Below are 18,008 nucleotides of genomic sequence, written 5' to 3'. Positions count from 1 at the left end.
TGCTTTCTGATAGTTGTGTGATTGCTGCTGACAGAAATCACAGGATGTTCTCTCACATGTTTTTCTTCCGCTTATTATTATTATTGCCATAGGTTTAGCACCCAACTCCTCCTGTAGTTTTTGTGCTAGAAACCTCATTCCAACTGTGAAATGTTGGGCCCAATGAGGAGAAGTGTGTTTCTATTTATTATAGTGTTTTCACCAGTTAACCTAACCAGTGTACCCTGCCGTTCGGCCGTAGTCAGCTGGGATAGGCTCCAGCTTGCCTGCAACCCTGTAGAACAGGATAAAGCGACTAGAGATGATGAGATGAGAGAGTGTTTTCAAAGCAAACTAGCGCTTACCACAGAAACAATGGGCCCAACAGTGTTAACTCTTGGCTTTTTATTAACTCAGCTCGGACCGCTTACCATAGAAGCTTTGATCAAACCTTGTTGCATAGGTCTTGTAAATGGCATTTTACACTGACTCAATAAAAACTAAATTAAAACTACAGAGATCTGTAATTTATTTGAAATCTATGTGGAACTCTAAATGCTGATAGTGTAAAGATGTGTACACTTTGTGATGATAATACAGTTTTTCTCAATTGCTAAAACACTAAACCCTATTGTCTGAACCAAATGCTCAGTTGCTTGAACCCACTGATTGAATCAATCACTCTTTTGGCAAAACCATAAGCACTTTTCACCTGTTTAGACACAACTTGCCAACACATTTTCATTGTGATGCACCCGTGCTGCATAATGGTGGGCACAGGTGACAAAAGTCAAACGCAATTAAAGCACAGGTGTCACTACTTGAACACAACTACTCAAAATTGATCACACATTTGGCTAATGATGTGAGGGAACATATAAGCCAGTTCAGAGAGCACTGGTTTGTGAGGCCCTACAATGGATAGAAATCTGAGAGGAAGAGTTTGCATGAGAGGAGGTCGAGGTGGTCAGCGAAGACAAAGAACAGTAATATCTGATGAAATCAGAGCTACTGTGATTGACCATGTTCTTGTCCATGGTATGAGCATGAGGGAGGCTGGAGAAAGGGTACAACCAAACATCAGTAGATTCACTGTGTCCACTATAATCCGAAGACTTAGAGAAGAGAACAGATAATTACCTTTTTTGACATTATAGTACAGTATGTAAATGTTGTCAGCAATTACTGTATGACATGCTATATACTGTACCACAGTATACTTTAAGTAAATATATGTTTCAGTACATCACTGTACCAATGTACTGTAGTATTGTAATGGAGGGTTGGTCTGACTGTTTGTAGGCCTAGTATTCCATGTATATTTTTTGTAACTGCATGTTCTCTTTTTGTAGAATTGAAAGACTGCCACATGGGGGTGGGAGGACAGGTATGTTCTCCCCACACCAAGAGACCCTAATTGTTGATATGGTCCATAAGAACAACGCCGTTAAACTGAGTGAAATTGAGCAGAAGATCATTGAAGACCATGTAAATTTTGAGGGTATCAACAGTGTCAGCCTCTCTACTGTTGATCGTGTCCTCAAGCACAACAGACTGCGCATGAAACAGCTGTACAGAGTACCCTTTGATCGCAACTCAGAGTCAAAGAGCAAAGATTCCAGTATGTACAGGTTGGTATATATCCAGACACATTCAATGTTGATTACTCTAAGTAGTGATTTACTGTAGTGGCCTAAGTCACTTTTTCTGTATCACTTACAAAACTATATCTATTTCTACAGAGGGTTTTTCAACTGGATGCAATGGAAAGACCCCATGAATACATCTACATGGATGAAGCTGGGTTTAATCTCACCAAAAGGAGAAGAAGAGGCCGTAATGTGATTGGCCATTGGGCCATTGTTGGTGTCCCTGGGCAGTGTGGTGGCAATGTCACATTATGTGCTGCCATCAGCAATCATGGGGTTGTCCACCATCATGCCAACCAGGGGCCCTACAACACTCACCAACTCCTCATTTTCCTCAGTCATATGCGAGATGCTCTGTTAGGGCAGCAGGATGAGCATCCCATCTATGTTGTTGTTTGGGACAATGTGAGTTTTCACAGAGCCCTCCAGGTTAGAGAGTGGTTCAATCTGAACCAAGGTTTTATCAATCTTTGCCTTCCACCGTACTCCCCTTTCCTAAACCCCATTGAGGAATTCTTCTCCTCATGGCGGTGGAAGGTATATGAACGCCAACCTTACACCAGGGTAAATCTCCTGCAAGCCATGGAACTTGCCTGTGGTGACATAGGTGTGGAGGCATGCCAAGCCTGGATACGGCATGCCAGGGTTTTTTTCCCCCGTTGCCTGGCCAGACAAAATGTGGCCTGTGATGTGAATGAAGTCCTGTGGCCTGACCCAGTATGGAGACATGATGCTGTGGCTGAGTAATGCACTAATTTGTATATTTTTGTACTTTATTTTTACATGGGCTTACTGTACCCAAGTGGCAAATGCACAAGATTTCTGCTTGTGCATTTACATGTAGCACTTGTAAAAACAAGATTTCTGCTTTTTGTCTTTTTGTACAAGTGCTAAATGCAGTTTTTTGTTTTGCAACATGCATTTAGCCTACAGTGAACAATAAACATTTATTTCTCCAGCTTCATGTCCTGAGCATTGTGTTTTCTATTTTTCTATGTAGTGTTTAGTGACTGCTCAGTAGTGTTTTTAATTTTGATTGACTCGGGGCACGATTTGACAACATAGTTCAGTTTTGAGCACAGATTGAACTGTTTTGAGGTGAAAGTTTGGTTTTGCAAGAAGAGTCTGAGGTTTTGTGAATGTAGCTAGAGAATTGGGTTTTGTGTTCACAGTTTAGAGAAAAGGAGAGCAGCTTTCAAGAAATGTGTCTTAGCAATCGAGAAAAACTGTGATAGTCTAAAAAAAAACAGAAGAGTGCCTCCTGCTGTTAAAACCTTGGAGATGATGTATATTATAAGAGTCTGGCTATGATGTAACACAACACGCAACACAATAATAATCTTTTCACACACTTTAATACACACTTTAAAAAGATGTCAGAACCAGTTCACCAAGGTGAGAAAGATGAAGTGAAACCCGGGAAGAGAAAGAGAGTTTTGCCAGAGGAAGAGAAGGAAAGAAGCAGTGAAAGAGTGAGAGAAAGGCCAAGAAATCTTTCACAAGAAAAGCCACAAGCTGAAAGAGAAAGAAAATGGGTAAAAAATGAATGAATAGAAATGATGAGTTGTAGGAATTTAATTCTAAATAGTGATGCTGATTTTGAAATCACTGCGAAATCCTTCGGGATCTGACAAGTTGCCCTGAATCCACTCTGTGTTTTCATGAATCCTCTCTCTTTTGTTTTCAACACATTTTGCTGTAAATCCCACCCCTGTCAAAATGGTTCAACCCACCAAACCCCTCTATCTGACCCAAGTGGTTCAGTCCCTCGGTCCCCCCTAAACCCAGAAGTAGCGGAGTTTGAATGCCGGTGAGTAAAGTGAAGACGGAAATGTCATCACAAAGTTTTACCCAATAAATGAGGGTGTTTTTCACAGCCCGTGTGTACATTTGCATTTCTTGATATTAGCCAAAGTGAACACAGATGAGAGATGTAAAATGACAATGAGCATGAAATGAGCATTTTGAACGAGCAGGGCTCTACAGTGCGCACATTTCACTCGCATTTGCGAGCAAATTTTTCGGCACATGAACGACGAAAAAAAAACACGCGCATTCATGCGAGGGCTTCTTGCGGCCGACAATTTAGGAAAGCACTGAGCACAGACGCGACGAGTTAACATTCTAAAATGTATCAAACGTTAAACTGCAAAGTATGTAAATCCAGCGCTGGATAGCCTACCTAATATCACTTTTTACACTCGAGACAAGAAAATTACATCAATGTGTTCATCAGAGACTTGTAGTGCTCAATGTGAAAGAAATTTGTGAATATCTCCTTCCGTTTTCGTGTAAATCCCCGTTGTTTGGAGGGAGCACTCTGAGAAAATCCTTCACTTTCTTTGTGCCTCTCTGTGTCTCTGCGCTCAGCGCGCGGGTGGGGGAGGGGCTGCTCGCTCTCACACGCACACACATGAGGGAGGGGCTGCTCGCTCTCACACACACACACACGAGGGAGGGGCTGCTCCCTCTCACACACACACACATGAGGGAGGGGCTGCTCCCTCTTAGAGAGACACATGCTTGTAGCCTCATGGCAGTGTAACGAGTAACGGCCTGTATTGTTGTAAGTGTGTGTGTTCAGTGTTGTGTGTGTGTGTGTTCTGCCTGCGCCTTGCTCCCTGTCTGTAGTTGCGTGCATTGCCTCTGTCTTGCACTGCGGTGGTTCCCACGGTAGCCGTGGGGGGGAGTGAAAAAGTTACATTTTTTTTTTTGCCGTTCTGCCATGCTCGTGCGTTTTACCAGGACATGAGATTTCAGCATTTTAATTCTTCTCGGTCTGTAGCTTGAATAAGTTTAGGCTACTGAATAACACTTTCAGTTAAAGTTGAGTCTGGTGCTTTTGTGCTGACGCTACAATAGCCTACTATCACAATAAATATTTTCTATAAATATTTTCTACTCATCTTTCTGTGATTACCCCTCTTTCCCACGGTTGTATGTTGTGGGTGTGGCATTAGGTGGGAAAAGTGCTTTTTAGGGATTCATCAGACCATTCAGCTGAGAGATAACTGAGAGCTGGTTCGGACCGAGCTGAGAAATATATTCGCTATGCAGAGAATAACGGCGTTTTTTAAAAGCAATGATGGTGGAAACAAGAATAAAAGAATGGACGAGGAAGAAAGTGTAGTGAAGAAAGCTAGAACAATGGGAGAAGGTGCAGGAAAATTATATAATGAGATGGAAAGCACACACCCCAGTGCAAACATTTAGATGGGAACATACAACACAGCAGAAAAACAAATAATATACAGTATATACAAATGGTGCATGTCACAACACAGCAGAAAAACAAAGTATATATACAACTGGGCGTGTTGAGTTGCAGATGTTAATTGCACATTAGTTATAGAAACTCAGTTCAGCTACAAAACTCAGGATATTGCACTGTATTTGGTATTGCATTGTATTGGGTATGGATGTAAAAGTGTAGAAATATAAACATAAAATATACAAAAGCGATAAAAACTAAAAAGTTGCTCTGTGAGGTTGCACTGTAATAAGTATTGCACTGTATCAGGTCAGTGTGAGAATATTTTCCTTTTAGGTCCTTGTTGGTGCATTGTTACACTTGCCAGAAGTGGCATCAGTCAGTGCGTGTAATTAGCCTTTTTCACATTACGTCACTTGCAGAAGAACCTCACATCCGTTTTCAGCCTTTTGAATGGAAGAAGAGGCGGCATGCGAATCTGCTGGCTAACAAGTAGCAACCATAGAAAGTCAGTAAACTTTCTTTCCAAAACAAGGCAGATAGGTGACTGGAATGGTCGCTAACAATACGTAATGATAAACAACAATGCGCAATAATATTATCAATCTTATCTGTGAATGACACAGTTTTGTTAACATATGTTGCCGCCATATACCTCTTCTTCCATTCAAAAGGCTGAAAACGGATATGAGTTCCCCTGCAAGTGACGTAATGTGAAAAAGGCTAATTGTTCAAGGTGGTTATGGCCTGTGGGAAAAAACTGTTTTTGAGTCTGTTGGTCCTTGCTTTGATGCACCTGTAACGCCTGCCTGAGGGCAGCAAGTCAAAGAACTCAGAGCCAGGGTGGGAGCTGTCCTTGATGATGTTGTTAGCTCTGCTCTCTGTTTAGCTACTGTTTGTTCATTCATTCAGTTGTTTGTTATTCATTCATTCATTCTCAATTGAATTTTGCATTTTATGTGTTGGTGTGTCTAAGGTTTGCGCTGCAATAAACCTTTAAAATGAAAACCTACTTGTGCTTGTGCCCCCATTTTTTTCCCTGTGCTCCTAAAATTTTTAACTTAGGAGCACGTGTGCTGCTGAAAAAAAAAGTTAGTGTAAAGCCCTGTGAACGAGACATGACAAACAATTGGGATCCAAAAATGGCGCTGGGCCTTTCCCCGCTCTCCCCACAGCACATGAAGATGAAGTGATGGCAAACAGTGATTAATGCCGAGCATGGCTTATGAAACCAGTTCTACTGATCAATTCAAACGGTCTGGACAAGGAAAGAAAACAGCAATACACTAGCGACAGGGCAGCTGATGGTAAAGTGGTGGCAAAAAGCTGCCTGCGCACTGCGCATGCTCCATTAGCTTAGCTTTAATATCGCCTGCACGGTTTGGCTCCTGTTGCAACTTGGCCCACGAGGGGAAACATTTCAACCGAACACCTGGAAAACTTTATATATTTCCCTCAATTTTCGGCCAAATTCGCCATTCTGTGTGGAAAATAAGAAAGTATGTCCGCTATGATTTTGGTGTAGAGCAGAGGAAAACACCAGGTGGGGGAGGGGCAGTTTCTGTCCCGCTCAATCCACGGAAATGACGTCCGAGAGCAAATGATGTCGCGAGCGCAGTGAGTTTCTAAGATGGACCCAGCGCCGAAGATGAAAATGACAAACTCCCGATGTGTCGTGTTCTGGGCCAAACAGCTGACTAGCTGTATTGGAGCTGTTAGAGAGCAGCAACTGCAAGTCGTGCAGATTCGTCATTCTAGATGAGCTGCTTTGCAGGCTGCTTTAGAACATCGCCACACCAAAACTAGCTCTATCAGTATCAGGGGCGGTTCTAGCCATTTTGGGGCCCTAGGTGAAATACAGACATGGGGCCCTCAAAAGTCAGTCTTGAAACACACATACAGAATGGTCATCCCTACTTGGCACATGCCATATCTCCTTGCTGTAAATTCAGAAATGTAAAATGATTTTATTCTTATCAGAAGTAGAACACAAATGGATACATATTACCAGATACACATTACCAGAGATACAAAATGATCTTACTGTTATCAGAACTACAACACAAATGGATATTACTCTATCGAAACCTCTACATTTCAATGGGATAAGACTGATGCTAAGATAAATGTATGAGAGAGAGAGAGAGAGAGAGAGAGAGAGAGAGAGAGAGAGAGTTTGTGTGTGTGAGAGGGAGGGAGGGAGGGAGGGAGGGAGGGAGGGAGAGAGCCATTTAGTGACAGGCAATACAGTGGTTGAGAGACAGATACAGAGGGATTGTGAGTTTGTAAAGGATGCAGCCAGTACATTATTGAAATGTCCTTAATCTTCAAAATTCCATTGTTCATGTATTCCATCACCATTCCATAATGGGGTGTAGGTGGGTGGGTGAGTGTGTGTGTGAGAGAGAGAGAGAGAGAGAGAGTTTGTGTGTGTGCGGGGGGGGGGGGGGGGGGGGTAGAGAAAGAGAGAGGTATGAGTTTTTAAAGGTTGCAGCCAGTACATTACTGAAAAGTCCTTAATCTCCAAATGTCCACTGTTCATCATAATCATATGAGAAAGAAAGTCCTACTTGTTGCTGGCTTCTCCAAAGTCTTCATAGAAAGGTGGTGTGCAGAGATATGGAACCCAAACTACAATAAACAACATAGCATTATAACAAAACAACTCAATACACTTTTTTCTTTGATGATATGATCTATGAACACAAGTAATCCTTTGTCAAATCGCATACCTTGTTCAGCAAGGGCTCACTGGCAGAAGTTGGTGTTGTCCATCCGTCTTGTCTCGTATTATCTTTCACTACTGTGACACAAGACAACAGCAAATCAATCATGGAACAGTAGAAATAAATACCCAAAATGTATTGTTAAAATGAATACCTTCTCTTTGTCCCTGTCTTCCATTTCTTTGTCTGTATCCCTGTTTTTCTTTATCTGTGTGTCTGTTTTGCCTTTATGTTTCAGGTCTCCCTCTCTCCTTTGTGCCTTTCTTGCTTGTCTCTTCTCCATGTACTTCTCCTGGCTTTCATCATCTATATAATCCTATTGTTATTGTCTTTCTGGTCTCCAGAAAAGAGTGTAAAAATGGTAGAAAGTCAACTGCTGCCACGATGCCGCCGCAACTAAAACCGTCAAGCTATGACTGATACCTTTTCCCCCTCAGTCACAATTTGAATCAATATCCACTTATGCTCTAACTTGCAACAATAAAAAGATTGCTTTAAAGTTGTTTCTTGAAAAAGGTTGCATATTTGACTGACAGCTATAATAATTAGATTGATTTGAATAAATAAATAAACAGGCTACTTCAGCTAATACTCTTGATATTCCAGATTATACATAAGAAATGTAATTTGAAAACTGTAGTTAGTTTCAGAAGTGCAGCTGCATTCTTTTTGCTTTGTGCCCTTTTTTTTCCGTTTAGCGCAACCACTCTCATAACTGCGCTTCATCTTGTTTACAGTTCCCGCTGCTTTGGTTTGAATTTCCTGCGTGCATCTGTCTACGTCGTCAGATCATGGACTAGTCCAATGTAAAACAACCAGGGTGTGTGTGTGTGCTGGGACAAATACTACATACACATGAATTCAATATTCTGATACTATTTTGGTGTGTTTTTCCATTTACATCGTTGACTACTTAATATCAGAGACAAATTAAGATTAGATATATATTGTTGGTGTTTACCATGACGGAGCTGACTGTTAGGGGCCACCAATTTTTGGGGGCCCGAGGCAACCACCTTGGTTTGCCTAATGGTAAGTCCACCCCTGAGAGTAATCGAGAACATCAACATTTACCTCAGATGTGTTGAAAAATTATTAGGAAAATACTTAAATTACACTGTAATTACACTTAACATCAAACTGCTAACACAGTGACAGTGAAAATGACAGAATTACGTACAATGTTAACATTTACCTCAGATATGTTGAAAAATTAATGAGAAAATACCTACATTACACTGTAATAACATTTAGCAACAAACTGCTAACACAGTGACAGTGGAAATGACACAGAATTACGTACAATGTTAACATTTACCTCAGATATGTCGAAAAATTAATAAGAAAATGCCTACATTACACTGTAATAACATTTAGCATCAAACTGCTAACACAGTGACAGTGGAAATGACATAGAGTCATCCAGAACATCAACATTTACCTCAAATGTGTTGAAAAATTATTACGAAAATACTTAAATTACACTGTAATGACACTTAACATCAAACTGCTAACACAGTGACAGTGGAAATGACACAGAATTACCTACAATGTTAACATTTACCTCAGATATGTTAAAAAATTAATAAGAAAATACCTACATTACACTGTAATAACGTTTAGCATCAAACTGCTAACACAGTGACAGTGGAAATGAGAGAGTCATCCCGAACGTTAACATTTACCTCAGATGTGTTGAAAAATTATTATGAAAATACTTTAATTACACTGTAATTACAGTTAACATCAAACTGCTAACACAGTGACAGTGGAAATGACATAGAGTAATCCAGAACGTCAACATTTGACTCAGATGTGTTGAAAAATTTTTACGAAAATACTTAAATTACACTGTAATCACACTTAACATCAAACTGCTAACACAGTGAAAGTGGAAATGACACAGAATTACCTACAATGTTAACATTTACCTCAGAAATGTCGAAAAATTAATAAGAAAATGCCTACATTACACTGAAATAACATTTAGCATCAAACTGCTAACACAGTGACAGTGGAAATGACATAGAGTCATCCAGAACATCAACATTTACCTCAGATGTGTTGAAAAATTCTTACAAAAATACTTAAATTACACTGTAATGACACTTATCATCAAACTGCTAACACAGTGACAGTGGAAATGACACAATAACAGACAATGTTAACATTTGCCTCAGATATGTTGAAAAATTAATACGAAAATACGTAAATTACACTGTAATAACATTTAGCATCAACTGCTAACACAGTGACAGTGGAAATGACATAGAGTCATCCCGAACGTCAACATTTACCTCAGATGTGTTGAAAAATTTTTACAAAAATACTTAAATTACACTGTAATTACACTTAACATCAAACTGCTAACACAGTGACAGTGGAAATGACACAGAATTACCTACAATGTTAACATTTACCTCAGATATGTTGAAAAATTAATAAGAAAATACGTACATTACACTGTAATATAATTTAGCATCAAATTGCTAACACAGTGACAGTGGAAATGACAGTCATCCAGAACATCAAAATTTACCTCAGATTTGTTGAAAAATTATTACGAAAAAACTTAAATTACACTGTAATTACACTTAACATTAAACTGCTAACACAGTGACAGTGGAAATGACACAGAATTACCAACAATGCTAACATTTACCTCAGATATGTTGAAAAATTAATCATAAAATATCTACATTACACTGTAATGACATTTAGCATCAAACTGCTAACACAGTGACAGTGGAAATGACATAGAGTCATCCCGATCGTCAACATTTACCTCAGATGTGTTGAAATTTTTTTACGAAAATACTTAAATTACACTGTAATTACACTTAACATCAAACTGATAACACAGTGACAGTGGAAATGACAGAGTCATCCCGAACGTCAACATTTACCTCAGATGTGTTGAAAGATTATTACAAAAATACTTAAATTACACTGTAATTACACTTAACATTAAACTGCTAACACAGTGACAGTGGAAATGACACAGAATTACCTACAATGTTAACATTTACCTAAGATATGTCGAAAAATTAATCAGAAAATGCCTAGATTACACTGTAATAACATTTAGCATCAAACTGCTAACACAGTGACAGTGGAAATGACAAAGTCATCCAGAACATCAACATTTACCTCAGATGTGTTGAAAAATTCTTACAAAAATACTTAAATTACACTGTAATGATACTTATCATCAAACTGCGAACACAGTGACAGTGGAAATGACACAGAATTACCTACAATGTTAACATTTACCTCAGATATGTTGAAAAATTAATAAGAAAATACCTGCATGACACTGTAATAACGATTTGCATCAAGCTGCTACCACAGTGACAGTGGAAATGACAGAGTCATCCCGAACGTCAACATTTACCTCAGATTTGTTGAAATTTTTTACGAAAATACTTAAATTACACTGTAATCACACTTAACATCAAACTGCTAACACAGTGAAAGTGGAAATGACACAGAATTACCTACAATGTTAACATTTACCTCAGAAATGTCGAAAAATTAATAAGAAAATGCCTACATTACACTGAAATAACATTTAGCATCAAACTGCTAACACAGTGACAGTGGAAATGACATAGAGTCATCCAGAACATCAACATTTACCTCAGATGTGTTGAAAAATTCTTACAAAAATACTTAAATTACACTGTAATGACACGTATCATCAAACTGCTAACACAGTGACAGTGGAAATGACACAATAACAGACAATGTTAACATTTGCCTCAGATATGTTGAAAAATTAATACGAAAATACGTAAATTACACTGTAATAACATTTAGCATCAACTGCTAACACAGTGACAGTGGAAATGACATAGAGTCATCCCGAACGTCAACATTTACCTCAGATGTGTTGAAAAATTTTTACAAAAATACTTAAATTACACTGTAATTACACTTAACATCAAACTGCTAACACAGTGACAGTGGAAATGACACAGAATTACCTACAATGTTAACATTTACCTCAGATATGTTGAAAAATTAATAAGAAAATACGTACATTACACTGTAATATCATTTAGCATCAAATTGCTAACACAGTGACAGTGGAAATGACAGTCATCCAGAACGTCAAAATTTACCTCAGATTTGTTGAAAAATTATTACGAAAAAACTTAAATTACACTGTAATTACACTTAACATTAAACTGCTAACACAGTGACAGTGGAAATGACACAGAATTACCAACAATGCTAACATTTACCTCAGATATGTTGAAAAATTAATCATAAAATATCTACATTACACTGTAATGACATTTAGCATCAAACTGCTAACACAGTGACAGTGGAAATGACATAGAGTCATCCCGATCGTCAACATTTACCACAGATGTGTTGAAATTTTTTTACGAAAATACTTAAATTACACTGTAATTACACTTAACATCAAACTGATAACACAGTGACAGTGGAAATGACAGAGTCATCCCGAACGTCAACATTTACCTCAGATGTGTTGAAAGATTATTACAAAAATACTGAAATTACACTGTAATTACACTTAACATTAAACTGCTAACACAGTGACAGTGGAAATGACACAGAATTACCTACAATGTTAACATTTACCTAAGATATGTCGAAAAATTAATAAGAAAATGCCTAGATTACACTGTAATAACATTTAGCATCAAACTGCTAACACAATGACAGTGGAAATGACAGTCATCCAGAACATCAACATTTACCTCAGATGTGTTGAAAAATTCTTACAAAAATACTTAAATTACACTGTAATGATACTTATCATCAAACTGCGAACACAGTGACAGTGGAAATGACACAGAATTACCTACAATGTTAACATTTACCTCAGATATGTTGAAAAATTAATAAGAAAATACCTACATTATACTGTAATAACGTTTAGCATCAAACTGCTAACACTGTGACAGTGGAAATGACAGTCATCGCGAACGTCAACATTTACCTCAGATGTGTTGAAAAATTATTACTAAAATACATAAATTACACGATAATTACACTTAACATCAAACTGCTAACACAGTGACAGTGGAAATGACATAGAGTAATCCAGAACGTCAACATTTGACTCAGATGTGTTGAAAAATTTTTACGAAAATACTTAAATTACACTGTAATCACACTTAACATCAAACTGCTAACACAGTGAAAGTGGAAATGACACAGAATTACCTACAATGTTAACATTTACCTCAGAAATGTCAAAAAATTAATAAGAAAATGCCTACATTAGACTGAAATAACATTTAGCATCAAACTGCTAACACAGTGACAGTGGAAATGACAGAGTAATCCAGAACATCAACATTTACCTCAGATGTGTTGAAAAATTCTTACAAAAATACTTAAATTACACTGTAATGACACTTATCATCAAACTGCTAACACAGTGACAGTGGAAATGACACAATAACAGACAATGTTAACATTTGCCTCAGATATGTTGAAAAATTAATACGAAAATACGTAAATTACACTGTAATAACATTTAGCATCAACTGCTAACACAGTGACAGTGGAAATGACATAGAGTCATCCCGAACGTCAACATTTACCTCAGATGTGTTGAAAAATTTTTACAAAAATACTTAAATTACACTGTAATTACACTTAACATCAAACTGCTAACACAGTGACAGTAGAAATGACAGAGTCATCCAGAACGTCAACATTTACCTCAGATGTGTTGAAATTTTTTTCCGAAAATACTTAAATTACAATGTAATTACACTTAACATCAAACTGCTAACACAGTGACAGTGGAAATGACACAGAATTACCTACAATGTTAACATTTACCTCAGATATGTTGAAAAATTAATAAGAAAATACGTACATTACACTGTAATATCATTTAGCATCAAATTGCTTACACAGTGACAGTGGAAATGACAGTCATCCAGAACGTCAAAATTTACCTCAGATTTGTTGAAAAATTATTATGAAAAAACTTAAATTACACTGTAATTACACTTAACATTAAACTGCTAACACAGTGACAGTGGAAATGACACAGAATTACCAACAATGCTAACATTTACCTCAGATATGTTGAAAAATTAATCATAAAATATCTACATTACACTGTAATGACATTTAGCATCAAACTGCTAACACAGTGACAGTGGAAATTACATAGTCATCCAGAACGTCAACATTTACCTCAGATGTGTTGAAAAATTATTACGAAAATAATTAAATTACACTGTAATGACACTTATCATCAAACTGCTAACACAGTGACAGTGGAAATGACACAGAATTACCTACAATGTTAACATTTACCTCAGATATGTTGAAAAATTAATACGAAAATACGTAACTTACACTGAAATAACATTTAGCATCAACTGCTAACACAGTGACAGTGGAAATGACATAGAGTCATCCCGATCGTCAACATTTACCACAGATGTGTTGAAATTTTTTTACGAAAATACTTAAATTACACTGTAATTACACTTAACATCAAACTGATAACACAGTGACAGTGGAAATGACACAGAGTCATCCCGAACGTCAACATTTACCTCAGATGTGTTGAAAAATTATTACGAAAATACTTAAATTACACTGTAATTACACTTAACATCAAACTGATAACACAGTGACAGTGGAAATGACAGAGTCATCCCGATCGCCAACATTTACCTCAGATGTGTTGAAAAATTATTACAAAAATACTTAAATTACACTGTAATTACACTTAACATTAAACTGCTAACACAGTGACAGTGGAAATGACACAGTCATCCCGAACGTCAACATTTACCTCAGAAGTGTTGAACAATTATTACGAAAATACTTTAATTACACTATAATTACAATTAACATCAAACTGCTAACACAGTGACAGTGGAAATTACAGAGTCATCCCAATTGCCAACATTTACCTCAGATGTGTTGAAAAATTATTACAAAAATACGTAAATTACTCTCTATTTACACTTAACATTAAACTGCTAACACAGTGACAGTGGAAATGACACAGAATTACCAACAATGTTAACATTTACGTCAGATATGTTGAAAAATTAATCAGAAAATACCTACATTACACTGTAATAACATTTAGCATCAAACTGCTAACACAATGACAGTGGAAATGACAGAGTCATCCAGAATGTCAACATTTACCTCAGATGTGTTGAAAAATTATTACGAAAATAATTAAATTACACTGTAATGACACTTATCATCAAACTGCTAACACAGTGACAGTGGAAATGACACAGAATTACCTACAATGTTAACATTTACCTCAGATATGTTGAAAAATTAATACGAAAATACGTAACTTACACTGAAATAACATTTAGCATCAACTGCTAACACAGTGACAGTGGAAATGACATAGAGTCATCCCGATCGTCAACATTTACCTCAGATGTGTTGAAATTTTTTTACGAAAATACTTAAATTACACTGTAATTACACTTAACATCAAACTGATAACACAGTGACAGTGGAAATGACACAGAGTCATCCCGAACGTCAACATTTACCTCAGATGTGTTGAAAAATTATTACGAAAATACTTAAATTACACTGTAATTACACTTAACATCAAACTGATAACACAGTGACAGTGGAAATGACAGAGTCATCCCGAACGTCAACATTTACCTCAGATGTGTTGAAAAATTATTACGAAAATACTTTAATTACACTATAATTACAGTTAACATCAAACTGCTTACACAGTGACAGTGGAAATTACAGAGTCATCCCAATTGCCAACATTTACCTCAGATGTGTTGAAAAATTATTACAAAAATACGTAAATTACTCTCTATTTACACTTAACATTAAACTGCTAACACAGTGACAGTGGAAATGACACAGAATTACCAACAATGTTAACATTTACGTCAGATATGTTGAAAAATTAATCAGAAAATACCTACATTATACTGTAATAACATTTAGCATCAAACTGCTAACACAATGACAGTGGAAATGACAGAGTCATCCAGAATGTCAACATTTACCTCAGATGTTTTGAAAAATTACGATGAAAATACTTAAATTACACTGTAATTACACTTAACATCAAACTGCTAACACAGTGACAGTGGAAATGACTCAGAATTACCTACAATGTTAACATTTACCTCAGATATGTCGAAAAATTAATAAGAAAATGCCTAGATTACACTGTAATAACATTTAGCATCAAACTGCTAACACAGTGACAGTGGAAATGACATAAAGTCATCCAGAACATCAACATTTACCTCAGATGTGTTGAAAAATTCTTACAAAAATACTTAAATTACACTGTAATGATACTTATCATCAAACTGCGAACACAGTGACAGTGGAAATGACACAGAATTACCTACAATGTTAACATTTACCTCAGATATGTTGAAAAATTAATAAGAAAATACCTACATTACAGTGTAATAATGTTTTGCATCAAGCTGCTACCACAGTGACAGTGGAAATGACAGAGTCATCCCGAACGTCAACATTTCCCTAGATGTGTTGAAAAATTATTACGAAAATACTTAAATTACACCGTAATTATACTTAACATCAAACTGGTAACACAGTGACAGTGGAAATGACATAGTGTCATCCAGAACGTCAAATTTTCCAAAGATGTATTGAAAAATTATTACAAAAATACTTAAATTCCACTGTAATTACACTTAACATCAAACGGCTAACAGAGTGACAGTGGAAATGACAGAGTCATCCCGAATATCAACATTTACCTCAGATGTGTTGAAAAATTATTAAGAAAATACTTAAATTACACTGTAATTACACTTAACATCAAACTGCTATCACAGTGACAGTAGAAATGACATAGATTCATCCCGAACGTCAACATTTACCTCAGATGTGTTGAAAAATTCTTGCAAAAATACTTAAATTACAATGTAAGGACACTTACCATCAAACTGCTAACACAGTGACAGTGGAAATGACAGAGTCATCCATAACATCAACATTTACCTCAGATGTGTTGAAAAATTATTACGAAAGTACTTAAATTACACTGTAATTACACTTAACATCAAACTGCTAACACAGTGACAGTGGAAATGACAGAGTCATCCAGAACATCAACATTTACCTCAGATGTGTTGAAAAATTCTTACAAAAATACTTAAATTACACTGTAATGACACTTATCATCAAACTGCTAACACAGTGACAGTGGAAATGACACAATAACAGACAATGTTAACATTTGCCTCAGATATGTTGAAAAATTAATACGAAAATACGTAAATTACACTGTAATAACATTTAGCATCAACTGCTAACACAGTGACAGTGGAAATGACATAGAGTCATCCCGAACCTCAACATTTACCTCAGATGTGTTGAAAAATTTTTACAAAAATACTTAAATTACACTGTAATTACACTTAACATCAAACTGCTAACACAGTGACAGTAGAAATGACAGAGTCATCCAGAACGTCAACATTTACCTCAGATGTGTTGAAATTTTTTTACGAAAATACTTAAATTACACTGTAATTACACTTAACATCAAACTGCTAACACAGTGACAGTGGAAATGACACAGAATTACCTACAATGTTAACATTTACCTCAGATATGTTGAAAAATTAATAAGAAAATACGTACATTACACTGTAATATCATTTAGCATCAAATTGCTTACACAGTGACAGTGGAAATGACAGTCATCCAGAACGTCAAAATTTACCTCAGATTTGTTGAAAAATTATTACGAAAAAACTTAAATTACACTGTAATTACACTTAACATTAAACTGCTAACACAGTGACAGTGGAAATGACACAGAATTACCAACAATGCTAACATTTACCTCAGATATGTTGAAAAATTAATACGAAAATACGTAACTTACACTGAAATAACATTTAGCATCAACTGCTAACACAGTGACAGTGGAAATGACACAGAGTCATCCCGAACGTCAACATTTACCTCAGATGTGTTGAAAAATTATTACGAAAATACTTAAATTACACTGTAATTACACTTAACATCAAACTGATAACACAGTGACAGTGGAAATGACAGAGTCATCCCGATCGCCAACATTTACCTCAGATGTGTTGAAAAGTTATTACAAAAATACTTAAATTACACTGTAATTACACTTAACATTAAACTGCTAACACAGTGACAGTGGAAATGACACAGTCATCCCGAACGTCAACATTTACCTCAGAAGTGTTGAACAATTATTACGAAAATACTTTAATTACACTATAATTACAATTAACATCAAACTGCTAACACAGTGACAGTGGAAATTACAGAGTCATCCCAATTGCCAACATTTACCTCAGATGTGTTGAAAAATTATTACAAAAATACGTAAATTACTCTCTATTTACACTTAACATTAAACTGCTAACACAGTGACAGTGGAAATGACACAGAATTACCAACAAT

Source organism: Neoarius graeffei, chromosome 5 (genome assembly GCF_027579695.1).
Source record: "Neoarius graeffei isolate fNeoGra1 chromosome 5, fNeoGra1.pri, whole genome shotgun sequence".
Lineage (NCBI taxonomy): Eukaryota > Metazoa > Chordata > Actinopteri > Siluriformes > Ariidae > Neoarius > Neoarius graeffei.
This window is presented reverse-complemented; position numbering follows the sequence as displayed.